At 42.1% G+C, this 27,876-nt stretch overlaps 1 long non-coding RNA gene across 1 annotated transcript in view; it reads left to right on the forward strand.

The window, feature by feature from the left end:
* The window catches only part of LOC135229301 (uncharacterized), a 57,235-nt gene extending 30,430 nt beyond the window's left edge, over positions 1-26,805 (forward strand). The window contains exons 2-5 of the long non-coding RNA XR_010320086.1: positions 13,087-13,234; positions 20,267-20,441; positions 24,501-24,618; positions 24,797-26,805. This is a non-coding gene — a long non-coding RNA (uncharacterized LOC135229301). The remainder of the gene's footprint in view (positions 1-13,086; positions 13,235-20,266; positions 20,442-24,500; positions 24,619-24,796) is intronic.
* Positions 26,806-27,876: the final 1,071 nt, after the last annotated feature.

Here is a 27,876-nt window from a genome sequence, read left to right on the forward strand (position 1 = left end):
CACTTCCTGCCCCCGTGGAGCCCAAAGATCAGCCAGAGGTGCAAGCCTAAAGCTTTGTCAGGATCTTTATGAGCATGTCTTCATCCTTAGGCAAGAATATTGCACTCCAGATTCCTCAGTATATGTGGTAGCCCTTCAAAGCCCTTAAACCACCAACCATTGTCCTCTCAGCCCCCTTTTTTCCAAGCTTTTGGATGTCTCTGCTGTTTTCTCTGTCCTTCATCCTTTGACCCTGGAGGTAGGACCAATTCTTATACCTTCGTACTGCTCAGTTTCCATTACATCATACATTTTTTCTTATGTGCTGATGAGTCAATTCTGACTCATAGTGACTATAGGATGGAATAGAACTTCTCCAAAGGGTTTCTAAGGCTGTAATCTTTATGGAAGGAAATTGTCATATCTTTCTCCTGTGGAGTAGTTGGTGGATCAAATCAAAAGGTTTAACAGCTGAGTGCTTAACCACTGCACTACTGGGGCTCCTTTTGACATCATGCATCATAATAGATTTTTAACACACCCCTCAGAAACATAGAAGTCCATAAATTGTCAAGGGTACAGAAGATTTAACATGTATAAAAATACCAAATTGATATATGTGTATGTGTGTGTATTATCTAACCACTAAAGAATATACATTCATCTCATGCACATACATAGTGTTTATAAAAATTGACTGTATACTGTGTTATAAAGCAAGTCTCAGCAAATTTCAAGAGTCTGCAATAATATAGAGGATACTGTGTAAGTACAGCATAATTAAAAAAAAACATATTAGAAAAAGAAAATACAAAATCTCCATGTGCTTGGATATTTTAAAATACTAGGCATTAAAAAAGACATCATAATGAAAATTAGAATATATTTTGAAGTGAACAATTATGAACATAGTGCGTATAAAAATTGGTGCAGTACAGACAATATAATATAGGAAACTTATAGCCTTAAAAATATAATTGGAAAGAACAAATTTTGAAAAATAAGTGAGTTAAACATCCATTCAAAATGTTGGGAAAAAAACAGAAACAAACATTCATAGGAATTTTTGTTTCTATTAATGATTGGATACATGCAACAGACGATCAACAAAGACTAAAGTTGATTCTTAGAAAATGCTGGTAAAATTGACAAACTTTAGGCAAGATTGATCAAGTGAAAAAGAATGAAGGTATAAATAACGAATATCAGGAATTAGAAAGAAAATGACTACAGATCTTGCAGAACTTAAAGATAATGTGAGAATGTTATGAACCATATTAGCTAATAAATTTGCAAATTTAGGTAAAGTAGGCAAACGTATCATACCATGTAAGTTAATAACAACGATTCAAGAAGAAACAGGAAGCAAAAGTAATTCCACAATTGTTAATAGAATTGAATTAGAGCTCAAACTATTCTCAAAAAGAAAACTTCATGTCAGATGGCTTTTCCTGCAAATTCTGCCAAATATTCAAGAAATACTTCACAAATTCTTCAATATGAAATGAAATATATGCCCAAACTCATTTTATAAAGCTTGTAGAATGAATATTGATACCAAAACCTGACAAGAGCAGCACAAGATGGGAAAATTACAGGCCAATGTCACTGATGAACATAGATGCAAAATATAAAAAGAAATAGGCAAAACAAATCCAGCAATACTCTAAAGAAGAATATAGTATGACCAAGTTGGGTCTATCCCAAGAATTCAAGGTTAGTTTAACATTCAAAAATGAATCAGTATAATTTGCCATATGTACAGGAAAAATAAATGTGGTTATATTAATAGGTGTAATAAAATAAGTATTTGATAACCTCCAGCATCCACTCATGTTTTTTAAAAGAACATCTAGCATGCCATGAGACCAGAAGAACCAGAAGGTTCCCGGCTACTGTCACTGAACATTTTGATCAAAGAGTCCACAGCAAAGCCCTGATCAAAAGGGGGAAAATGCAGAACAGAATTTCAAATTCTCATGAACCCTAGACTTTTTGGAGCCATTGAGGGTGAATGAACTCCTGAAACTATTGCCGTGAGATAATCTTTAAACATTACACCAAAAGCATTCCCTTGAATCATCTTAAAACTGAAGTATAAAAAAGAAAACACCATACTGTTGCTGTTGAGTTGATTCTGACTCAGAGACCCTATAGGACAGAATAGCACTGCCCCATAGAGTTTCCAAGGTGCAGGTGGTGGATTCAAACTGCTCTTCTTTTGCCTGGCTACCGTATCACTTAACCACTGTGCCACGAGGGCTCCAGAACATTAGCTACTTAACTAATAAAAATGGTCTACCTTGAGCATATGCTCTTTTAAGAACTGTCTATATGGCATCAGATTGACAACAGCTACTGAAAAGATTAGATAGGAACCTTAAGGAGCAGTGGGTTTATGCTAATGACAGAGGAACTACTCAGAAAAGGAGGGTGAGAATGGTTGCACAACTTGAATGTAACCGATGTCATTAAATTGTACAGGTAGAAACTGTTAAGTTGGTGTATGTTTTGCTGCATATATTCTCAACCACAAAAAACACATTTACAGGTAATAATTAACAAAAAATGTCAAGGACAGCTAAATATTTTGAAAATAAGACAGAGTTGCATGTGAGGGAATGAGTGGGGTGAGCTGTTTTAGATTAATAGTTAGTAAAGGCTTATGGGATCAGGATATTTGAGGAGATAACTGACCTATATCAAAGGAGAGAATAGCTGTATGAAGTTCTGGAGGGAGGATATTGCCAATAAAGGAAAGAGTTGTTTCTGAGGCCCTTAAATAACCAAGTGTTCTGGCATGTTTTGAGGAAGCTCAGGAAATAAGTCATGGCTAGTGTGGAGTGAACCGAGGGAAGACTGTTAGGAAATGAGGTTAGTATGGTGGGCAAGCCCCGCATCATGAAAGACCATGGGAAGGATTTGGGAATTTTTCCTAATTGCCATGAGAAGCCACTGAGGTGATGCTGTTATGTAGACTGTAAGAGGGAAGATCGGTGGCACGGAGTCCAGTTTTAACCAAGAGATGATGGTGGCTGTAAGGTGGAGGTAGTGAGAAGTGGATAGAGTCAGGATTTATGTTAAGGTAGTGCCAAGAGTCCAGAATATGTGTCAATGGATTGGATGCAAGATTTGAATAAAGGAGAGAAATCAAGGATGATTTCTAGGTTTTTGTCCTGAACAACCCAGAGGATAGTGAGAACATTTGCTGAGATAAGGAAGACTGGGAGGTAGATAAGACACTTGGACGAAGAATTTTATTTGAACCACATAAAGTTTGAGATGCCTAGTAGACATTCAAGGGAAGATGTGAGGTCAGCCATTGGTGAAGGAACAACAGGGCAGAGTATGTAAATGAGGGTATCCTAGGGCTCAGGTGGAATTGACTGCCATGAATTGGCTCAGATAACCTAGATAGTTAGAAGTAATGAATGATGTTACTTAAACAGGGCATGGAAATCAATGAAAAAGGTTTGGGAGTGGCAGGGAGGCTAAGGTAGAGAAGTTTCTCTCTTCCTAAACCTGATTGGCTGGATTTGAAGACATCATAAGTTCGTGTATGAGAAATATCCAGCAAATTACCAGTTGATTTAATAAATTGATAACAAAGTCCACCTTTCAGCCAAAGATTGAAAAACAAACAAACCAATTGCCATCCAGTGAATTCTGACTCTTAGCAACCCTCTAGGACGGAGTAGAACTACCCCATACGGTTTCTAAGGAGCAGCTGTTGGATTCAAACAGCAGACCTTTTGGTTAGCAGCTGAGCTCTTAACCACTGCACCACCAGGCTCAAACCAAGAATAACACAGATGAGGAACTTACTCCTTAGTTCAATCAAGTATGTAGATATTCAAATTTGTGATTTTGGAGATTCCCCCTCTTTTTTTTCAAAGTGGGGGGCATTGAGATGGAGGATTTTCCTATGACCACCATCCTAAGGGATTTAATTAACCCATAGTTGAGACATTGTAAACATCTCAAGAAATTATTACCTTTGAGAAACTTGAGGGTGAGTAGGCATATCACCTGGCTCCTCTTAAACTCCTTTTAAAAACCTGACTTGAAGACTCACCTGCCTTTTTGAATAAGTGCCAGCTTGAATAGGCAGGGTTCAGGGAATTGCCAACCAAAGGTATGGTTTCTCCAGAGGCCTCCAAGGGGTGTAAAAGAAGAGTGGAGCCAGACCCCGCGCTTGGGACACACCCTTGGTAGGAAATATTTGAGTGTGTGTGTGGTGAGGGGAGCACTCGGTGTGGGAGAGTGGGGTGGGTGGGTAATAGGGAAATGCCTGTTTTTTTTTTTTTTCTGGTTTTAAGAAACAGTTTTTTACTTTTTTTTTTTTTTTAATTACAACGAACAGTTCAGTGGAGACATGTTCCTTATCTGCAGGGGCTAGTGGAATTGCTGATAGCTGAGAATGTAGCCTGCTCCCCAAGTGCGAGTTGGCATTTTGGAGAGAAAACTTGATATTTGGAGCACTGACTGGCACTGCGTTTTCTAAATAATTAAGGGTGGTGGGGTGGTGGTGCGAGAAAGAGGATGGTCTATGAACACTGACCCTGGAAAATTAACTCCCGAGTGTGTGGGTTGTGGATAACAGGAAAAGAACATCACCCGCAAATGACAGCAGTGCCTTCATTTATTTATTTATGCTTCTTTTTAGTTCTGAGTTGTTTTTAAGCCACAAATTAATGGGGCCACCATGAGTTTTCAGAGAATGAGTTTTACAAAAATCTAAGTGTTTTAAATATTGCAAGGATTTACTTATATATGCTGTATATGAGAAAAGTCCTTCCAGTTATAGGGAGGAGAAAGAAAGTATATTCAGGAATTAAATTTTCACAGTTCTCTGAATTCTTATATTTCTCTTGTTGTCCATTTTTCTTTTTTTGTCCTTCATCCACCCCTTCCACCTTGACCCACTGTCTTCATCATCTAGTGCTGCCGTAACAGAAATACCATGAGTGGATGGCTTTAACCAAGAGAAATGTAATACCTCACATTAAAGTAGGCTAATAGTCCAAATTCAAGGCATCAGCTCTAGGGGAAAGCTTTCTCTCTCTTTCGGCTCTGGAAGAAGGTCCTTGTCCTTAGCCTTCCCATGGTCAAGGAGCTTCTCAGGTGCAGGGACCCTGGGTCCAGAGGACATGCTCTGCTCCTGGTGCTGCTTTCTTGATAGTCTGAGGCCCCCAACTCTCCGCTTGCTTCCCTTTCCTTTTACCTCTTGCGAGATAAAAGGTGGTGCAGGTCACACCACAGGGAAAGGTGACCTGAGTGAGGGTGGTGTTACAATCCCACCCTAATCCTCTTACAGTAAAATTACAATCACAAAATGAAGGACAACTAGGCAATAGTGGGAATCATGGCCTAACCAAGTTGAAACACACGTTTTTTAGGGTCATAATTTAATCCAAACCAAATCAAACTTGTCACCATCAAGTTGATTCCAACCCATAGAGACCCTAGTTGATATTAACTCATAGAGACCCTATAGCATAGAGTAGAACTACCTCATAGAGTTTCCAAGGTCTAGTTGGTGGATTCGAACTGCTGACCTTTTGGTTAGCAGCTGAGCTCTTAACCACTATGCCACCAGGCCTCCTCTTGATCCACAGTCCACCCTAATTCACCACTGTGTTAGAAAAAGGTTTTGCTATTCTGAAATAAGAACTTTTTACTATACTTTTGTGTTCGTGGTTGCTTTTGGTATGTCTTTAAGCACTGAACAGTTACCTCATACCCATTAAAAACCCATTGCCACTGAGTCTATTCCAACTCATAGCGGCCCAATAGGGCAGAGCAGAACTGTGCCATAGACTTTCCAAGGAGTGCCTGGTGGATTTGAACTGATGACCTTTTGGTTAGCAGCCATAGCTCTTAAACAGTACACCACCAGTGTGGGAGGGGTTTAATTGATAACATGATGTCTGGGCTCCAAGGGAGATGGAATGGATGTGCAGGAGAAGGGCATGCAGAGTCAGCCTGTATAGTCCCCTGAACTCTGTTCAAGATCATAACACACCTCAGTAATCACTTGAATCTAAACATACAACTTTAACAGTTGATATAAATGACTTTACACATGAATTTTGGAACGCAACTATTTCTCAATGGAAGTTTCTTCAACTAAGCTGTTTGTATTCCCTTAATAATTGTGAAAGCTAACATTTATTGTGTTCATTCTGTGTGTAAGGCCTTTTTCTAAGTGCCTTGTGTGTTTTATTTAACCTGCGTAACAACCTTTTGAATAAGACCCATTTTAGAAATGGGAAACTGAGGCAGTGAGAGGTAAAGTAACGTGCCCAGATCAACCAGCTGATAGATTGAGTTAGGATTTAAACCCAGGCAGTTTGTTTCAGAATTTGCTTATGTAATCACTGTACATGACAGCAGTGAGCCCTAGTGGCTGTGTGGCTAAAGAACTTGGCTGCTAACTGAAAGGTCAGTGGTTCAAACCCAACCGCCTCTCTGCAGGAGTCAGATGTGGCAGTCTGCTTCAGTGAAGACTTACAGCCTTGGAAACCCTATGTGGCAGTTTTACTCTGTCCTTTGGGGTCACTATGAGTTAGAATCGACTTGATGACAGTGGGTTTTGGCACATAATACTAATGTGCAGTGTATTCTGTATGCCGTGTATATGTTCAGAAACTAATTTTCCGAACATTTATGCCATATATAGATTACCAATCCAGTTGCCGTTGAGGAGATTTTCACTCCTGAGGACCCCGTGAGTTTTCAGAGTAGGACTGCCCTCCATACGGTTTTCAACAGCTGTGACCATTTGGAGGTAGATTGCCAGGCCTTTCTTCCAAGGCAACTCTGAGTGGATTTAAACTGCCAACCTTTCAGTTAGTAGCTGAGCACTTAACTCTTTGTGCTACCTCATACATATATATACTAGGAGGTTTTCCTCCTTATTTGTACTTTAACGTTTTTTAGACTGTTATGAATACATGTTCCTGGCAGTTAACTACATGCTAAAGAACAGAATAGGCACATGTAACCCTCTCTCACCTTCTCCCTCCCCTCTTTCACAGAGATGAAATGAAAAGGAATTAATGAGGACAGATTATTGGATTAGGGCCCATACTCAGGGCTCTAACAGCATGGGGAGTTTCTCCTGTCACTTCAGTTCTTGTTCAGGAATTGGCACCTGCTTTTTGTGAATCACAAAAACCAGTGCTTTATATCAAGCCATTTAGATTTGGGCTATGGAGCAGTGACTTAAAAAAATTAAATTTTATTTTCAGAGATTTTTTCTATTAATTGTTTACATTTATTTTAATTGTATATTCTGACCGCTACAAAAAGGCATGAAATAATTGTTTAAATTTTAATTCGTATGGGTCTAAATGTATGTTAAACTACCTATCGTCGCCGTCACAGTCGTTGTTATGTTTGAGCCGATTGTTGTGGCCACTTGTTACCAAGTATGACTTTCTTCTCCAGGGACCGATCTTTCCTGACAACGTGTCCAAAATATGTGAGATGAAGCCTCGTCATTCTTGCTTCTAAGGAATATTCTGGCTGTACTTCTTTCAAGACAGATTTGTTCATTCTTTTGGCGGTCCGTGGTATATTCAATATTCTTTGCAAATACCGTAATTCAGTGCCTTCAATTTTTCTTTAGTCTTCCTTATTCATTGCCCACCTTTCATGTGCGTATGAGGCGACTGAAAGCACCATGGCTTGAGTCAGGTGCACATTAGTTTTCAAGGTGACATCTGTGCGTTTGAACACTTTAAGAGGCCTCTGGCAGCAGATTTGCCCAATGCAATGTGTCGTTTGATTTCTTGACTGCTGCTTCCATGGGTGTTTATTGTGGATCCAAGTAAAATGAAGCCCTTAGTGATGTCAACATTTTCTCCATTGTCATGATGTTGCTTATTGGTCCTGTTGTTAGGCTGTTGGTCTGTAGTCTTTGATTTTCTTCAGTAAATGCTTTAAGGCCTCTTCACTTTCAACAAGCGAGATTGTATCATCTGCATATCTCAGGTTATTAATGAGTCTTCCTCCAATCCTGACGCCTTATTCTTCTTCAGACAGTCCAGCTTCTCGGATTATTTGCTCAGCATACAGGTCGAATAGGTATGGTGAAAGGATACAATGGAGACGCATACCTTTCTTGACTTTAAACCATGCAGTATTCCTTGTTCTATTTAGATGACTGCCTCTTTTTCTATGTACAGGTTTCTCATGAGAACAATTAAGTGTCCTGGAAATCTCATTCTTTCCCATGTTATCCATAATTTGTTATGAGCTGGAGTAGGTCTCAGAAATAATGTGCCATTTCTTCCAGTTGGTTGTGCACGGCTGCCTACTTCCCTAGGTGGTAGCAGGTAAGGCCTGTCTCAGAAACACTCCCCTCCTCACTAAGCATGATTCTTCACACTGCTCCATCTTCTTTCCCGTGTGTGTCTCCTGCCCTCCTCAGTGGCCGGGGAAAATGATAGTAGTCCACTATGAGATTTATTCTTTTATTATACTTTATTTTATCATTTGTTTTTATAACATAGTTCCGTTAAAATCAAGGGTAATAAAAATGTTTGTGTGATGGAAGTGGATAATCCCACCCATTGTGTCCATCTAAAGTTTCATGAGAAAACTGTGCCCACAACAGAGGGCTCCCACTCCTCTGGCTCACTGTATTTTCTCCTTGTTTATTTGCTCTTCCCTCTTTCCTGATGCATGCATGGGACCACTGAGCTTCAGGACTCCACAATTCTCCTTTTCATACCAGTGTTACTGTAATCTTGGGTTCATGGGCTGCCTTGCCACAGATTTACTCATTCTGTTTCTGTTAATTATTTCATTACTTAAAAATCTCTCATGAATTTTTCCAGAAGTACATTCTATTCCTCAAAAACTTGGAAGCAATGGGAAAGTATGCAATAAATAACAAGAAAACATACGTAATGCATAGAATAAATTATTAACGTTCCGATATGTCTGTTATCTTACTTACATTGGCATGTATGTGTATTAGAGTCTCTGGTTGATGCAAATGGTTAATATCTTGAGCTGCTGACAGAAAGTTGGAGTTCAGGTCCACCCAGAATTGCTGTGAAAGAGAGGTCTGGCAGCCTACTTCCGAAAACCCAAACACTGAAACCCCTATGGAGTACAGTTCTACTCTGGCACACTGGTGTCATCATGAATCAGAACTGACTCAGTGGCAACTGGTTTTATGTGTGTATTAGCACACACATTTATGTATATTAACACAGATATTATATCCTGATATTTTCGTTCATCATTAGTCTTTTCTCATGATAAATTTTTTTTGTTTTTTTTTAATGAGGGCATTAAATTACTTTATAATATTCTGTGTGCATGTAGTATATGTTTTTTAACGATTTGACTATAGTTGCAATAATAAATGTGCATGTTTCTAGTAATCTTCAACCTATACTTACATCTTTTTAACATACATCTCTGCCATTAAATCTCTTTGTTTAATTATTGTTTAACACTCTTTACGCCTAAGAGATGGTCTCAGAAGCAGCCCTGATCAGTTTTTCTCCCTCTTACTCATGAAGCCCCTTAATGTATCCCAAGGTATCAACTACGAAGGATTTTACGTACTTATCGTTTGTTTATTTTTCTTTCAGTCAGTATATTCCATGGGCCAGAAATAGTCTATGTTATGCAGATACAGTGGTGAAAGGTACACACTGTCCCTGTCCTCATGAAGGGGACAACCCAGTGCAGGTGGGAGGAGCACTGGGGAAATGCAGCTGAGAGCAAGGACAGACAACCCTCCAGGAACCACACTGGACTTCAGAGAGGCTTGTTGGCTGCTGTTCACCTGGCAGGCTTCTAGATACCCGAGTACCCTTGGGCTTGGTGCCTGCTCCTCTCTCTATTGACACCCTCCCTCTAGGATGCCTCAGTGAGTTCACTGCTGTCTATTTGTAGCTAAGGACCTGAGGTTTATACCTCCATCCATTCAAACTCCTCCTGGGTCCAGACTCATATATTGAAATGTCAGCCTAACTCTCTGTATTGACCTCTTTATGCATTATAATGATACATTCCTCATATGGCCATCATGAAAAGCAAACATGAAAGGAAAAGCACAGGAGTGCCTGGCACCAGTGTAGGTACTCAATGAACATTAGCTGTTGGTATTATCCTTGACATCCCCGTGTGGGGTGAAGTTTTATTACCTGACATCTCCATGTGAATATCTAACACCTACACCATGTTATCTAGGCTATGAAACAATTCTTTGTTCCAGCCACTATTCTTTTCTTATCCATGAATTTCTCAAGGCTTCGGTGATGGGATTGTGTGTTTTTCCACACAATGGATGTGATTAGGAATGGTTGGCCAGGTCCTACACAATAAATTGCTCCAGCGTTCCTTTGGGTGACCATTGAGACAAGTTTCAGCCAACGAATGTAGCAAAGAATTGGAACCACTCTGAGCTGTTCATGCGAGTACTCTCAATCCAGAATATCTGGTAAATCGACTGTTAGGGATTGAATTGTGTCCCTCCAAAATGTATGTGGAAATCCTAACCCCTGTACCTGTAAATCTGACCTTGTTAGGAAAGAGGGGGCCTGCTTTTATTATGTGAATGAGGTCATACCAATGTAGGGTGGGTCCTAAGCCTAACTCTTCTTAGTTATAAAAGGAGCAGAATACACACAGACACAAACAGGTGAAAAGGAAGACAGACAAAGAAGACAGATGCTTCTAGAAGGCCAGGAACACAAATGATTGCTGGCATCTACTAGAAGCTGAGGTAGACAAGGAAGGACCTCCCACTACAGCCATGCCCTGAATTCGAACGACTACCTGCTAAACTGTGAGAAAATAAATTTCTGTTCTTTAAAGCCATCCAGTTGTGTTATTTTTTGTTATGGAGGGACTAGGTAACTAACACACATACCCGTTCTTATAGGTTCAGCCCAGTGCAGAATAATTTTCTTCCCTCCTTGGTCTAGACCACCCGAACCTGCTCTTTCCCTATCAGTGTCCTTTGCTTTCACCTAAGAGCTATGACAGAGTCAGCTCGATGGTGATGCATTGAAATTTCAATTTATTTTTTATTTATGATTACTATTAATTCCAGTATTTTCTACAGTTTTCAATGGAGACAGTCCTATAATCTATGAATAGCAGTTATACTTTTTCTCTTTTTGTACTAGCTTACACTTCCAGTGTTCAATGTTTAATAAAAGTAATGATAGAAGCACCCTTATTTTATTGTTTATTAATTTTAAAGAGAATGTCCCACACGTCACCATGAACTATCATGCTAGTTGTAGTTTTCCATGTTCGGGAACTCCTTTTCTGTTCCATATTTGCTCCTAGTCCTTATCTCTCCGTGTGATTGGATTTTATCAACCTGCTTTGCCCCCATCTCTTGAGGTGAGCATATGTCTTCTCTTCTTTCACCTATGCATGTGGTGAATGAAATTACTAAATCTTTAACGTTCACTCAAATTTGTATGCCTACAATAAAACGCCTTGATCATGGCATGTTACGTGGTTTATCCTTTGTTGGATTTCCTTTGCTGGCATCTTACATAGGGTTTTGCATCTCAGTTACTGAGTGTGCTTGTCCTCTAACTCTTCTTCTACCATCCTTCTCTAATTTGTTATCATTTTTAAACTAGCCTTAAGGATCAAGTTAGGGGAGTATCTCATGGTTTTCTAATCTCTGTTGACTATGTACAAGATTAAAATGACTGTTTCTTGCATGTTTGCTGGAACCTGACTGGAAACGATCTAGGTCTGCCGTTTTCTTTGTAGGGAGATCTTGAACTACTGACCCATTTTATTTAGTGGTTAAAGGCATCTTCTGGTGCTAATTTACTCAGAAAAAATTCTGATGCATGTTCTAGGTTGCTCGAATCTCATCTTCAAATATTGATTATCAGGGCTTGTAGCCTCATGGAAGGCAATTCATCAATCCCAGATTTCCCCAAAGTCAGGCTCTGCAACTCTTCCCGGTACCAAATTCCCTCATTTAAGACTTATTTGCAAAGAGACAACAGTATGCTATCTGCGCAGTTGTTTATCCACAACCTTCTTGAGTCCATAATGTGAGGATATAGTCTTCTAATACTTTTTTTGTAATTGTTCTCTTTCTTATTTTTTTTTTCCTTTTTTCACTGCCAATACCCCTGCCCCCCGCCAGTCTAGTAGTTTTAAAGTTGTGCGTTTCAGGTTCAAGTCTGTAATCCAACTGAGCTTCTGTGTGTGCTGCATGTGTGCATCAAAAGAACACGCTTCTAGAAGCAGAAAGCAGGCAGTGCGACTGTTGGGTGGTTGGCGGGGGAGGGGGAGGGGAGCTGCTGCTCAGAGAGGGCGCCCGAGGGAGGCAGGAGATGCCGGGCTGCCGGCCGCAAGCCTGCAGGCTCCAAGGAGGCGGAACCCGCGTGCGCCATGAGCCGTTTGAGACAGGCCCAAGCCCACCCAGCCGGGTGCTAACCTCGCATCCGCCAGGCTTGCAGGTTCCACCAGGACTAGGGGAAGCCTAAGGCCAAGGAGGGCAAGGTCTAGGGTCTGGACCTGAGAACTGGTTCTGCCACTTGTGATCGCAGCGCTTATGCTGGAAAGGAGGGCAGGAAGCATATCGCAACGTGTGTCCGGACGATGACCCAGAAGGGGGGAGTTGTGGTCACCCACGGACTCTGGGTCTGCATATGGAGGCCCCCAGGGTGCAATTCCAGGAGCAGAAGGCAAAGCCACAGAGGCCAAAGTGCACCTCGCCGATGCTTCCCAGGGGCATTTCCCCAAATATGGGGAGCAGTCCCTCCTCTGGGCTAGGGACTTTGTTTCCTCCATTGTCATCACTGACTGTGAGCAGACTCTAGTCTATGCAGACTAATGAGGAGTTATCAAAATGAGCTCCAAACTCCGGATTTGAGTTAAGGATCATAAATTAACACAGAGAAATACGACTTTAGCAATAAGTGACTGTTTGAAGCCCAAGTTGCCTTAAAACACGGAATTTCAGTCTTTCAGCTCCTCTGCTAATCTAGTGACTAAGAACAGGATCTCACTGGAGCTCAAAGATGTGGGGCACTGGGAATACTCCTGGGTCTGTCTGCTCACGGCTGATTGCCTGATCCCAGTTTTATTATACAGCTTAAATACAGACCAGAAGAGGAGTTTGGGGCTTGACACCTGACATCTTAACACCAGTTCCTGTTTCTTGAGGAAGGAAGAGGTAAAATAAATCAGCATTTACTGTGTCCTTCTCCATCCCCGGAAGTCTTCATGAAGACCCTCTCAGGTAAGGATTGACAGGGAGTGGCTTGGTTTACTATTCGACTTTGTCCTTCAGTCACTTTGTTTATGTCCTGCATGTAAACTATTATGCATTGACAGAAGCATTCTAATTCTTATGCAGAATGACTAGACCTGCTGCAGAATGACTATATTGTGCCTCCCTTGGGCACCCCTGTCTGCGCAGCACCCCCCACCCCCAACTGCCCAACCGCCTCTCTCCTGGCATTCTGCTTCTAGAAGCATGTTCTTTTGATGCAGAGATGCAGCACACACAGAATCCCAGCTGGATTACAGACTTGAACCTGAAGACCTTATGCAGAATGACTATTTATGAACCCCTAAGCTTAGTACTAAAGCAGGTACTTACTCCTCAGAGAAGGCCCTGGGGGAGGTTGACACCTGCATTCCCCAGCGCTCCTGCTGCTCTAGAAGTGCCTGAAATGCCTCTCTGGGAAAGGCCTTCAGATTAGGCTCATGGCCCACGTGGGAATTCAGGCCTATTTTTCTGTTAGAACATCTCATTTCGCTCTGAAAATTTTATTATCCAGTTTATTCACCAGACATGAGTACAGACATCTCATATTTTCAAAATAATCCCATTCTCTAATACTAATTTGCCACCAAGAGTATATTCCAAAGTGTTTCCAATAGGCTAGCAAGTCTTTCCAAAGAGGGGAGTCCTGCACCATGTTGTGCAGTGACAGCAGGGTTGGCATAATATGTTTACCCAGATACCTACCACTTTTTAAAAATTTTTTATTGTGCTTTATTTGAAACTTTACAGAGCAAATTACTTTCTTGTTCAGCCATTTATACACAATTGTTTTGTGACATTGGTGGCAATATTCATGATGTGTCAATATTCTCTTCTATGCTCCGGTTCCCCGTTTCCATCCGCCATGATTCCTGTTCCGTCCTGCCCTCTTTTCTGTGCTTTTGGGCAGGTTTTGTACTTTTGGTCTCATACACACGATTGAACTAAGAAACACTTTCTTCACGTGTGTTATTGTTTGTTTTATAGACCTGTCTAATCTTTGGCTGATCGGCAAACTTCAGAAGGTACTTTCGACTTTGTTGCTTTCCATAACTCCTGAAATTCCAAGTCTACCACCTGAAGAACTTCCTTAGTGTTTCATTTAGAGCAAGTCTGGTGGCGATGAATTCTCTTAAGCGTCCTTCACCTGAGAATGTCAATATTTTTCCTTTACTCATGAAAGAAGTAACAGCCTATAGAACACTGGGTTAATGTTTCTTTTCTTTCAGTGTTGAAAAAATGTTGTTTTCACAGCCTTTTGGCCTCCATGGCTTCTGATGATGAATACAGAGTCATTCCAATTGTTTCTCCTGTGTGAAATGAGTTGTTTTCTCTCTAGCTTCTTTGAAGATATTTTCTTGGTCCTTGTTATTCCACAATTGACAGTGAGGCATTTGGGCGTAAAATTATGTGAGTTTAACTTGCTGGAGTTTGCATAGCTTCTTGAATCTGTAAGTTTATGTCTTTCAACAAATTGGGAAAGTGTTCAGCCAGTATTTCTTCAGATACTTTTTTCTACACCACATATTTTCTCTACACCTTATGGAATTCCAGTAAATAAATGTTAGATATTTTTGGATTTTTTTGAGGCTCTGTTCATTTTCTTTTCAATATTTGTCCTCTGTTTTCAGATTGGATATTTTCAACTGAACTATTTTCATCTCATTGATCCTTTTGTCTGTCAACAGCATTCTGCTGATCAAGTGAATTTTTTATCTCTATTTTTCCTGTCTAAAATTTTCATTTGTGAATGGTTTCTATGTATTTTTCTATTTTTCTAAGGTGTGCCTGTTACTTCTTTGAGCGTGGTTAAAGTAGCTTTTTAAAGTTTTTGTCTATGATTCCAAGACTATGTCTTACTTCAATCTTACAGAAAATGTTGATGTTGTTTGTTTTAGCAATCACTTGACCCAGTTATGTTCAGGCTGCAGGTTCTTTCCCAACTTCTGGATGCTGTGGCTCAGATGTCAGTTCAGATTTTGAAGACTTTGCAATGATATTTGGATGTAATCTATGGGAGTGTCACTCAGTCTGGGACCTTGTTGGTGTTCTAACCCATAATGCAGTTCTCAAAGGATTGATCTACTTCTTGGGGTCAGAGCAAAGCATATGCAACTATGGGAGTGGAGGGGGGTATGAAAAACAACTTTATGGTATCCCTCTCTTGAGCCGCCTGGTCTCTGTCTCTCTGAGGCTCTCTGATGTCTGAGCAGCTACCTTCCTGGTCCACTGGCAAGAATGTTGGGGCTTTAATCTCTTCATTCTGCCGTGCAATTAAGTGACTGGGTCTGCCTATGAGGCCAAATAACGGTAAGATGGAGAAAATGTAACAGAGATTCCTCTATATTATTTGGTCCTTATATACTTAGGTCAGAGAGAAGGCACACTGTTTCTGGTGATACTTCCAAACAGGTATGGAGAAAAAGGCATTAACAGGTCGATAGCTGCATACTAGGTGTTACGGATTAAACTCTGTCTTCCCAAAATGTATATATCAGCTTGAATAGGCCATGCTTCCCAGTATTGTGCGATTATCCACCATTTTGTCAGCTGGTGTGATTTTCCAATGTATTGTAAATCCTACCTCTATGATGTTAATGAGCAAAGATTTGAAGCAGTTATGTTAAGGAGGCAGGGCTCAATCTACAAGATTAAGTTGTGTTTTAAGTCAGTCTCTTTTGAGATATAAAAGAGAAAAGAGCAGAGAGACAGGGGGACCTCAGTACCACCAAGAAAGAAGTGTCAGGAGCAGTGCATACTTTGGACCTAGGGTCCCTGTGCTGAGAACCTTCTTGTCCAGGGGAAGATTGGTGACAACGACCTTCCCCTAGGAGTGACAGAGAGAAAAAGTCTTCCCCTGGAATTGGCACCCTGAATTTGGACTTATAGAGCCTCCTGGACTGTGAGGGAATAATTTTCTTTGTTAAAGTCATCCATTTGTGGTATTTCTGTTACAGGAGCACTAGATATCTAAGACACTAGGTACCAGGAGATGTCCATTTCCCAGCTCTTTCACTCCCAGGGCCACTATGACTAAGTAGCCATTGCCATAAATCCATGTGAGCAGACTATTCTGATTACTGCTTTGACTCTACTGTCTGTTATGGTAACCACACACACCTTGTCTTTGTTGATTGAGTGCCACCACTTGGCTGCTACCACCACGGGGTCCAGTCAACTGCATTGTAGTTAGGTGTCTTAATTCAGTTAGGGCAGTTCTCACTGTGGACTCTTACTTACATAAAATAGCAACCACAGAAGTCTTCAATAATGCTGGGGCTTGCTTCCCAAATTTGTACCTCACCGCTATGGTACAAAGAGAGCCCTCTGGGCACTCCGTGTGTGGATCTGTGGGTCCAGCCTAATAAATCCATTCTAACCTGCCAGTTTCCCTCAGCCTTTGGTTACCTTCTCCTACAGTATACAATGGCAGATCTGCCATTTCCACTTGATTTATTGTAGGCCACCACTTAATCCATGCTTCAGTAAACCAACCAAATAAACTATGAGATCCTTTTCTAACCTCTGAAGCTGAAACACTGAATGAAGAATCTATGCTTCCTGGGTCTATATCAATAAACTCAGACTAATCCACCTTTATGTCGCTTGCACCATTATCCCACACCCATAATAGCCATTCCCACACATATTCACCAGGTTTCTGTATGTATGTATGTATGTATTAGAAAAATCAAGCAGTTCTTTTGGAGTTTAGCATACTTTCTCCTGGGTCACACTTCATAGTTGACCTTTTGGGGCTTGTTGGGACTGAAGTCTAGGTATAGGTCTAGAAGCAAAAATGGGCAGTGGCAGTGGGATGTTCAGCCGTGTCTTATAAGACATCTGCCTAAGGTGATGCCCCAGGCAATGCCCCAGATACCACCCCAGGAGATAATTCAAACAAGACACTTCAGGCACAGCTGAGGGTAATCTCATTAGATGGAGGTGGAAGGGATAATTGTTTTACTGGGAAGGGTGCCTTAGCAGGCAAAGTTAGAGAATCTCTTCAGATGGGAGTAAGAGGTCTGGTTCTGTTAGGAAGAGTGATTCAACAGAAATTGGAGGTTCATTGTCCCCCACTTCCTGACTGTCTGCCCATATGTCCTCATCCCGAGTTTCAGGATCCCATTTCTTCCCAATCAGTACCCTCACTCTAACTTCAGACACCATTTGAGGCTGGATATTCAATTGGCGCTTTAATTCAGTCACTCTTATGATAAGAATCTGAGTTTATTTTTGGCAGCATTAGCCTTGTTACTATAAGAAATATGGTTTTCTTTCTGGGCACAAGTGGCAGCTTTCAGATCTTGTATGTGGTGCTTCAGCTTTGAGCCCATTTCTTTCATTCACCAGTGTGACTAGCAAAAGCAGGACTAACCAAGCAGCTTCCTTATTATTCTTATTCTGACAAAATTATAGAAAAGTATCAAATATGTAATCAGGCAGAGCCTTGTCTCTCACAAATATTTGATCCAGTGGTAGTAGTATTTTGCGTATTTCTATTGTCACCTCCCACCATGGATTAGCAATAGCCTGTTTACTACTGGAGACAGTCATCAGTGCCTTTAAGACTAGCCAGACTTGAGAATCAATTCAGAAAACTCATCCTTAAGATTTGGTTCCTCTAGAACCACAGTAGGTACCAAATGTCTTAGCCTGGGATCTCTAGAGATGCAAAACTAGTGAAGAGAATATATATATATATATATGGAAACCCTAGTCGCATAATGGTTAATAGCTATAGCTGCTAACCAAAAGGTTAGCAGTTCGAATCCACCAGGCGCTCCTTGGGAACTCTGTGGGGCAGTTCTACTTTGTCCTGTAGGGTCACTATGAGTTGGAAACGACTCGATGGCAATGGGTATATATATATACACACACACACATACACACATACATATATATATGCATACATATGTTAGTTGTGGATGTTAGATGCCATCGATCCTGTGTAAAACAGAATGAAACACCGCCTGATCCTGAACCATCCTCACAATCATTGCTATGTTTGAGCCCATTCTTGCAGCCAGTGTGTCAGTTCATGTTGTTGAGCGCCTTCCTCTTTTTTTCTGACCCTCAGCTTTTCCAAGCATGATGAGCCTCTCCTGGGACAGGTCCCTCCTGAAAATATGTCCAAGGCACGTGAAACGAAGTCTCGCCATCCTTGCTTCTAAGGTGCATTCTTGGTGTACTTCTTCCAAGATGGTTTTGTTTATTCTTCTGGCAGTCCATGGTACATTCAGTATTCTTTGCCAACACCATATTTTAAATGAATCAGTTCTTCGGTTTTCCGTATTCATTGTCTAACTTGCTCAAGCATGTGAGGTGATAGAAAATATCATGGCTTTGCTCAGGCACACCGTAGTCCTCAAAGTGACATCTTTCTTTCTCAACACTTTAAGGAGGTCTTTTGCAACAGATTTGCCCAATGCAATACATTGTTTGAATTCTTGACTGCTGCTTCTGTGGGCATTGATTATGGATTCAAGTTAAATGAAATGCTTGATGACTTCAGTATTTTCTCTGTTTATCATGGTGTTGCTTACTGGTCCAGTTGTGAGAATTTTTGTTTTCTTTATGTTGAGGTGTAATCCATACTGAAGGCTGTAGTGGTTGCTCTTCATCAGTAACTGCTTCAAGTCCTCTTTACTTTCAGCAAGCAAGGTCGTATCAGCTGCATATCATAGGTTGTTAGTGAATCTTTCTCCAAAACTGATGCCATGTTCTTGTTCTTCGAAACCAGCTTCTCAGAATGTTTGCTCAGCATACAGATTGAGTAAGTATGGTGAAAGGATACCACCATGACACATAACTTTCTGATTTTAAACCACACAGTATCCCCTTGCCCTACTCAAATGACTGCCTCTTGGTCTACGTAGATATTCCGCATGAATACAGTTAAGTGTTCTGGAATTCCCATTCTTTGCTAAGCTATCCATAATTTGTCATGAGCCACACAGTTGAGTGTCCTTGTATAGGAAACAAAAACAGGTAAACATCTTACTGATATACTCTACTTTCAGCCAAGATCCATCAGACATCAGAAATGATATCCCACATTCCATGTCTTCCTCTGAATCCAGCTTGAATTTTTGGTAGTTGCCTGTCTGTGTACTGCTGCAACTGTTTTTAAATTATATTCAGCAAAATTTTTCTTGCGTGGGATGTTAATGACATTACATTGCTCGATAATTTCCACATTGCGTTGGACCACCTCTCTTTGAAATGGGTACACATATAGATCTCTTTCAGTCATTTGGTCAGGTAGCTGTCTTCCAAATATATTGGAATAGTCAAGTGAGTGCCTCCAGCACTGCGTCCCTGTGTTGAAACATCTCATTTGGTACTCCATCAGTTCCTGGAGCCGTGTTTTTTGCCAATGCCTTCAGTGCAGCTTGGAGTTCTTCCTTCAGTACCATCAGCTCTTGATCCAATGCTACCTCCTGAAATGGTTGAATGTCGACCAATTCTTTTTGGTGTATTGAGTCTGTGTATTCCTTCCGTCTTCTTTTGATGTTTCCTGTGTTGTTCGATATTTTGCCCATAGAATCCTTCCTTCAGTATTGCACCTAGAGGCTTGAATATTTCCTTCAGTTCTTTCAGCTTGAGAAATGCCAGGTGTTTTCTTCCCTTTTGGTTTTCTAACTCCAGATCTGTTCACATTATTATTATCATACTTTGTCTTCTCCAGCTTCCCTTTCAGGTATTCTGTTGAGCTCTTTTACTTTATTTTTCCTTCCATTCTCTTTAGGTACTGTACATTCAAGAGCAAGATTCAGAGTCTCTTGTGACATCCTCTTTGGTCTTTGCTTTCTTTCCTGTCTTTCTAATGACTTTTTGTTTTTTTCATATATGATGTCCTTGTTATCATCCCACAACTAATCTGGTCTTCGATCATTAGTGTGCAGTGCATCAAATCTATTCTTGAGATGGTCTCTAAATTCAGGTTTGATATACTCAAGGGCATACTTTGACTCATGGACTTGTTTTAATTTTCTTCAGCTTCTACTTGAACGTGAATATGAGCAACTGATCATCTGTTCTGCAGTCAGCCCCTGGCCTGATTCTGACTCATGGTATTGACCTTCTCCATCATCACCTTCCACAAATTTGATTCCTATCTATTCTGCCTGGAATGGTTCACGAGTATAGTCACCATTTATGTTCCTGACGAAAGGTATGTGCAATGAATAAGTCATTGGTCTTGCCAAATTCTATCAGGTAAGCTTCATTGTCATTTCTATCATCAATACCTTATTTTCCAACTGCTGATTTGTCTGCTTTGTTTTCAACTTCGCATTCTAATTACGTAATTATCAGTACATCTTGATTGATGAATGCATCACGTTTGATCAGTTTCAAACTGCGGAACTTGGTAAAAACCTTCAACTTCTTCATCTTTCACATTCATAATGTGTGTGTAAATTTGAATAATAGTCTTATTAACTGGTCTTCCTGGTAGGCCTGTGAATATTATCCTATTGTTCGTAGTGTTCTACTTCAGAAAAGATCTTGAAATGTTCTTTTTATCGATGAATATGATGCCGTTCTCTTCAGTATCTCAATCCTGGCATAGTAGAACATATCATTGTCTAGTTTAAAAGGTCCAAAACCAAGTTATTTCAGCTCACTAATGCCTTGGATTACTGACCTTTATGCATTCCATTTCATTTTTGATGACTTCCAATTTCCCTAGATTCATACTTCCTTCATTCCACGTTCTGATTATTAAAGGATATTTGCATCAGTTTCTTCTCATTATGAGTTGTGCCCCATCAGGAAACGTCATTAAAGTGGGATCTACTTTGAGGAGGTAGCTCTTCCCCACTTGTATTTTGAGTGCCTTCCAACCTAAGGGGTTATCCTCTGTCATTCCATCAGACAGTGTTCCAGTACTATTTGTAAGATTTCACTGGCCAGTTGTTTTTAGAAATAGGTCACTAGGTCCTTTTTCCTAGTCTGTCTAAATCCAGAGCTCCACTCAAACCAGTCTACCATCAGTGAACCTGGTGGTATTTGAAATACCGGTGGCATAGCTTCTAACATCACAGCAACATGCAAGCCACCACACTACAACAAACTGACAGAAGAGTGGTGGGAGTTAAAAATGAGAAGAACCAAAAAGAGTGCTTCTTCCATGTCTGCTGATTTAGAGGATCCATGAAAAATTGTCAAGTGAAGAGTGATTCAGAGAAAAACATGGGTAGAATGTGACCTAATTTCCATAAAAACAAACAAATGAATGTACTTACACGTGTCCCGGCAAAAAGAAGTGTGTAAAAGGGTACATATGTATCTTTGGACACTGGACACTTTGGGGGAGCAGGTACAATATACTTATGTGGGGATGGCTCTTATTATCACTTCTGTATACAAATCTCTGTTGTTAAATGTGTTATAAGAATGTAAAACCTTTTAAAGTTTAATAACATCATACGTGTGTGTGTGTATTTGAAACATTTTTTTTTTACTATTTTATATATGTGTTTTTTAGTTATCTAGTGTGGCTATAGCAGAGATAGCACAAGTGGACGGCTTTAACAAACAGAAACTTATTCTCTCACAGTTTAAGAAGCAAGAAGTTTGAAGTCAGGGCGCCAGCTCTAAGAGAAAGCTTTCTCTCTTTGTGGCTCTGGGGGAAAGTCCTTGTCATCCATCTTCCCCTGGCCTAGGAAATTCTCAGCGCCTGGACGCTGGGTCAAAAGGACATGCTCCACTCCAGGCACTTCTTCCTTGGTGGTATGAGGTCCCTCTCATTTCTGCTCACTTTTCTCTTTGTATCTCAAAAGAGACTGACTCAAGACTCACCCTAATCCTGCAGATTGTGTCCTCCCTCATTAACCTAACTGCCTCTAATCCTGCCTCATTAACATCACAGAGGTTAGAATTTACAACACATAAGTAATCACATCAGATCACAAAATGCAGGACAACCACACAATACTGGGAATCATGGCCTGGCCAGGTTGACACACATTTTGGGGGACACTATTCAATCCATAACAATAGAGAAAACACTGTCTTCAATGCCAGATTCAGAGACTTTTATCCATCTATGAAGGGCAAACACAGAAATTGAACAAAATTCAGACCAGCGAATTATTGCTTGCTCTTGTAACTAATGACTTCTTCTGGTCTCTATGCCTCGAAATGGCCAAAAAGAATTCTGAGGATTAATTCAGTTATTGCTAAAACATCTACTGAATTTGCATGTCTACAGGTAAGGAAGAATGCTTGACACCGTGTGTGATTCATTAAGTAACACAGGGACCCTTAGACTATTGTTCTCCTTCTCTGATATGCCACTATCACCTTCTCCCCTTGTTGCTCTCCTGAAAAACCCACACTTGTATATTCTAGGCTTTTTTTCAGGATTCAATTTGCAGGAAGTTAAAGATATATCTTTGAAAGATAAAGAAGACTTTGGCCACGTTGTCTTTAGACAGTCGAACTTCCCAGCCAACCTCTGTGCAGGATGGGAATTCACAATCCCTCCTACTCAGTACCTCTGAGCAGGACGGGATTTCTGTTTCATTATCAGGCGACTGTGGAATTCACCCCTCTTCAGAAAACTTACTTTCCTTTGCCTCAAACTGTCCCTCTCAGGATCTGTCACGGTCACTGTGAGAAATTCACATGGGCAGCCTGTATGGAAGTGCCCATCCTAGAGGCCCTGCCCTCCCTTCCTTGCTCCACAGGGCTTCCTCTGACACTTGGGGTCGCATCTCCCAGGGAGTACACACCTCTGGCACTTCCAGGGATTCCCAGGCCCTGGGATACTGTGGATGGGACTTGGAACTCAATCTGTTTCTTCCCATCCTCACCTTTGGTTATCTGTGTTCTGTCTTCACCAGATTTAGGAGGCCTTGTCTTCTCTTTGCTCGTTTCATCTCAGTCAGGCTTTTCTATTCCAACTCTCTGATCTCAGAACAGATCAGGTTAGACCACAGAAAAGAGAAAGACCAAGCAAACATCACTGATCTGTGCAGAAGCTGCTGAGAAGGGATTCGATTCTCATTGGTTTAGGGTTTTATGCCCACTGCTCACCGGCAGGCAGGTTCCCCCCAGAGTCTGGCTTCTGTCTGGTACCTTGTACTACAAAGAACTCAGTGACCAGACCACCTTCACAATCACACCTCCCTTAGAGCTATCTTTGCAGAGGCTCTTTGTCAGACTTCCATATCCCACTGAAATCCTATTTCTCTTTCCTTACAAACATTATGCTCATTCTCAGGGCCCTGAGACCTCATCTGCAGATGAGTCTTGTCCTCTTCTCTCCTTGGCGGGGGAAGCTTTTGAGTGGACCTCATGTCTTCGGACAGCTATCCTGGGGCTTCTTCCACCCTGGTGCCGTAGGGCTGCATCTCTCTTTGTACTAGAAGGGGTGTGGAAGGGGCACAAGGCTAAAAGAGGATGGATTTTCCAGGTGAGGTGGGTTTAAGAAGCTTGAATGAACTTCTTCCCTGAAGAGTGCATATTTTGCAGTCCAGACATCCTGCTTCTCTCAGTCTAAGGGTCCTAGCACGTCTTCAGGTGCTTTCTCCTTTGACCCTGAGGCCATGCCTGCACCCTCTGCAGCCAGGTCTCCCACATGTGTAGCAGCACCAGTAGGTGTGGTAGCCTGTTCAGCCCCTGTCTCCTCCTCCAGATGCTCCTGGAGGTGCCTGGCTCTTCTTGCCAGGACTCCAGGATGCTGACCAGGGACTCAGTGTTGGTTAAAGGATGTCGGCCAGTGACCACGTGTCCTCATTTCCTTTGAAGGCTTAGGCTAGTTGCCTGGGCAGAAGACAGCCAAGGTCAGTCTGAGCCTAGACACCTAGTGACCGACCTGTGACACTGCAGCGAGTGATAGATGTTAATTTCCATACTCAGGTATCCGCAGGTGGTGGATTCAGAGTGGTCGGAGGAGAAGTGTAACTAGAGATAAAACACTCATGAGGGCACGGGCCAAAGGTCAGGGAAAATAGCTGAGGTCGTGGAGCTCTAGCGGAGCCAGTCTAGGGCACAGGCCTCCCTCCTGTATGTGGCAAAGAGGCGATCCATGTGCCGCCTTCTGCAGACTCTGGACTGCTGGGGCCCTGGTTGTCCAGAATTCGGCCTTGTCTTTGGAGAAGTGACGCGCATGCAGTGTGCCACCGGGGGCTGTGGCCCAGCAGAAGCAAAATCTTGACAATGGGGGCTTCAGTTGACTTTGCCTGTGCTCTCCTTTGGCTGAGTGACATCGTGTGTTTCCTAGCAGGTGAAGGCATTCGTGGAGAGAGGCGATTTCCATGCGTGCAGCAAAGTGTGTGCTGAGATGATGAGTCGCTGGAGACCGGGGTGGACTCTTCAGACCCAGGATAGGCCTCTGGCAGGTATGTGTCAATGTTTTCTGCCCATGGCACTCACCCTGGTATTTGCATAGAATGTCGTCAGCGGAATTAGTAGTCTCCGGAGAGGCTGCCACATGTCAACAAGCTTCACCTGGCCAGAGTACACCCGTGATGTAGCTCCCCAATCAGTCACCTTCCCCCTTTGCTCTTTCGTCTCTAGGCACTCTATCAGGCACTCCAAGCTGTGAAGTGACTCAGGGAGAGAAGGAAGAGATTTCAGAGAATGAACACATACAGAGAGAGAGGCAAGAGATGCTGAGTGAGGATGTCTTGCGTACTGATATCCTGAGGAAAGTGGGAAAATTGGACCCTGGCCTGCTCTGCCAATGCCGTGAAGCAGTCCGCACCAGGGGCTCCCTTGTGCCTGCGTAGCCTTTCCCAGGGTGTGCTCAAATCCTGTGGCCACTAGGTGTCCTAGGTCACAATGGAGGACCCTGTGTCATCTGCCTGGTGGACTGGATCTCTGCCATTGGCTGAGTCTTGTCACCAGGCCCATCATAAGCTCTGCCCACTCTTCCGGTGGGGAGACTCTCTCCATGGTGATGGCAAAGAAACCTTAGTCCCGCCCACCTGGCCTTGACTTCACCTACCTGGCCTGCTGACCCTCACTCAGACCTCTGTGTCGATCAAAATGAATGTTCACCAGTTGCCCGGTGTCAGCATCTGGTATAAAGGATTCGGGACCTTGCCTGAGGCAGAAGGCAGCCTAGGTCTGCGGGTACCTGGAAGTCTAGTGACTTGTGACGCTGCTGCCAGTGAGAAATGGTGACTCCCATACTCACATATCCCCTGGTGGCAGAATGATAGTGATGGGTGGAGAAACATGGTTCCGGAGCACACGTTCAGTCGGGCACCGGCCAAATGCCACGGCCAGGAGTGGACGTTGTGGAGCTGCATGGCGAGCCAGTGAAGGGCCCAAGGATTTCTCCAATGAGGCAAAATGCAGATCAAGCCAAGGAACATAAAGATAAAGCAGCTGAAGAAATTAAAAAGGTTACTCAAGAACATAGTTAAAAATTTAATAAGCTGCAAGAAACCATAGAGAGACTGCAATCAGAGATTCAGAAGATTAACAATAAAATTACAGAGTTAGAAAACTCAATAGAAAGTAAGAAGAGCACAACTGAGGAATTGGAAGGCAGAATTACTGAGATTGAAGGTGAAACTCTTGGGACTAATATATTTGAAGAGAAAGCAGATAAAAGAAATTTAAATGAAGAAATCCAAAGAATCATATGGGACTTTATCAAGAGAAATAACTATGAGTGATTTCAGTACCAGAACAGGGAGGGCTAACAGAAAATACAAAGGGAACTGTTGAAGATTTGTTGGCAGAAAACTTCCATGATATCATGAAAGATGCTCATCGAATTCCACATAAGGTAGATCTCAAAAGAAAGTGACCGAGACACATAATAATCAAACTTGCCAAAATCAAATATAAAGAGAATTTTAAGAGAGGCTAGGGATAAAGGAAGTCACCAACAAAGGAGAGTAAATAATAAAAAACTTGGACTACTCAGCAGAAATCATGCAGGCAAGAAGGCAAAGGGATGACTTACACAAAATATTGAAGGAAAAAAATTGCCAGCCAGGAATCAAACCATAACCCTGGCCCTCTGGCCTTCGGGCCCTCTGGCCTTAGCCCTCTAACTCTAGCCCCTAAGCCCTGAGCCCCAAAGCCCCTAAGACCCTAAGCCCTTAGGTCCTAACCCCCAAGGCCCTAAACCCTAACCCTAACCCAAACCCTAACCCCTATAGCCTAAACTCTACAACCTAAACACCTACACCCCAAAACACTACACATCAAAACCCTACACACTAAACCCTATACTCTAAGCCTCAAACCCTAAACCCAAACCTCAAATTCCAAACCCTAAACCTAACCGTAAACCCTAAACCCTAACACCTAACCCTAACCCCTAACCACCCTAACCCTAATGACCCTAACCCTAACCCTCGAACCCTAACCCTCTAACGCTAACATGAAACCCTAATCCGAAACCCTAACCCTCTAACTCTAACCTCTAACCCTCTAACCCTAGCCCTAATCCTAACCCCAACCTCCAAACCTAACCCCAAACCCTAAACCTCAAATCCCTAGCCCTAAACCTAAGAATGAGCCTAAGCCTAACCCTATCACTTAACTCTAAACCCTAAACCATAACACTTAAAACCCTAACACGCAAAACCCTAACACCCTTAGCCCTAACACATTTAACCCTAACACCCTAAACGCCACAACCCTAAACACTAACACCCTTAACCCCAACCCCTAACCCCTAAACCCTAAACTTAAACACTAAACCGTCTAACCCTCTAACCCTAATACCCTAAACCCTAACCCCAGCCCCCAGCCTTAACGCTCACTCTAAGCCTTAAACCTTAAGCCCTAAACCCTAGGCTCTAAGCCCTAAGCCCTAAACTCTAAATCCTAAAACCCTAAACTCTAAGCCCTAAGCCTAACCCTCTAATCCTAAACCCTAAAACCTTACCCCAAACCCATCCCAAACCCCTAAACCTGAACCCCTAAGCCCTAGCCCTAACCCCTAACCCTAATCCTCTAACCCTAACTCTCTAACCCTAACCACAACACCAACCCCAACCTCTGAACCCTGAAACCCTAACCCCCTAACCCCAAGCTTCTGAACCCTAAGCCTAAACCCTCTAACCCTAAACCCTAACCTTCACCCCCTCACACCCTCACCTTCTCACTCCCTCACTCTATAATCTTCTCAACTTCTAACCCCCTCACCTTCTAACCCCTCACCCTCTAACTCCCTCAATCTCTAACCCCCAACCCTCTAGACCCCAACCCTCTAACACCGACCCTCTAACCCCAAACCACATATCCCAAACAAACCCAACACCAACCCCAATCCTAAACCTAAACCCTAACCCCTAAAACCTAACCCAAACCCTAACGACTAAACCCCAAAACCCTAAACCCCAAACTGCAACCCCTAACACCTAACCTGTAACTCCAAACTCTAACCTCAAACCCTAAACCTAACCCTAACACCTAACCCCAACCAAAAAACCCTAACCCTAAACTCTAACCCCAAACCCTAACGACCCTAACTCTAACAACCCTAACCCTAACATCCCTAACCCCAAGCCCTAACCCTTTTTGTTAGCAGCTGTAGCACTTAACCACTAGCCACCAGGGTTTCCATGAGCAGTCACAGGAATAGACATATGCACACCCGTGTTCACTGCAACATTATTCACAGTAGCAAA

The sequence above is a fragment of the Loxodonta africana genome, unplaced genomic scaffold (assembly GCF_030014295.1).
Source record: "Loxodonta africana isolate mLoxAfr1 unplaced genomic scaffold, mLoxAfr1.hap2 scaffold_183, whole genome shotgun sequence".
Taxonomy (NCBI): domain Eukaryota; kingdom Metazoa; phylum Chordata; class Mammalia; order Proboscidea; family Elephantidae; genus Loxodonta; species Loxodonta africana.